We start from the raw sequence: 850 nt of genomic DNA, 5'->3' as shown, positions 1-850 counted from the left end.
TGATTTTATATTGTTGTGGCCGGATTGATTTTGTCTTCAGGAGTTCCGTGGCGGCCCAATTCCAATGAGGGTCAGAAGTTTTCAGACTTTCTCCTTAGTTTTGGAATCTTCTAAGAATGATTTTGTCCTCAGGAACTTGGGTGTTGGACTGACCTGAGATCCTGGCCATGGCCATGCCATGCAGGGCTGCAAAGGCAGATGGGGTGGGAAGAAGCCCCAAGATTTCCAGTGAGTGGATTGAGTAGTTGGATTGTACTGGATGAAAAGGATCAGGGAGAGGAAAGATAAGCCTCAGAGCCCCAGTAAGAGGCTGTCAGGTCCAGAAAGAGGCTGGCAGGTTTTGCAGGACCAGGTAAGTAGAGGGTGGTGAGTGCAGGGCCAGATCCAGAAGCAGTGCTCCTGGGGCCCAAGAAAGGCACTAAGTTGGTCTGGGTGAAAAAGATCAGGAAGCAGTATTGGTTCCCCAGGTGTCTGGGGACCCAAGACTAGGAATGGAGCAGGGCCTAAACTAGGAGTAGAGAACAGCGGGGGAGATGGAAGAGTGAATGTGGCTGGGTGAGTCAAGGCGCGGAGGGCTGCGCTATGGACTTACCCCAAGAGGCCTGAGGATAGGAGTGCAGTCTAGGAGAGTTAGCCAGTGGTGCAGGTCCAGGGGAGCAGAGAGAGGTGAGGGTGGGGCCTGGTCCCAAAGCGGTGCTCCTGGGGCCCAAGAAAGGCACTAAGTTGGTCTGGGTGAAAAGGATCAGGAAGCAGTATTGGTTCCCCAGGTGTTTGGGGCCTCAAGACCAGGAATGGTGCAGGGCCCAAACTAGGAGTAGAGAACAGCGTGGGAGATGGAAGGATGAATGTG

Source organism: Nannospalax galili, unplaced genomic scaffold, assembly GCF_000622305.1.
Source record: "Nannospalax galili isolate Female #2095 unplaced genomic scaffold, S.galili_v1.0 scaffold16, whole genome shotgun sequence".
NCBI classification, from domain to species: domain Eukaryota; kingdom Metazoa; phylum Chordata; class Mammalia; order Rodentia; family Spalacidae; genus Nannospalax; species Nannospalax galili.
The sequence above is the reverse complement of the archived record's forward strand: the minus strand, read 5'-3'. Positions refer to the sequence as shown.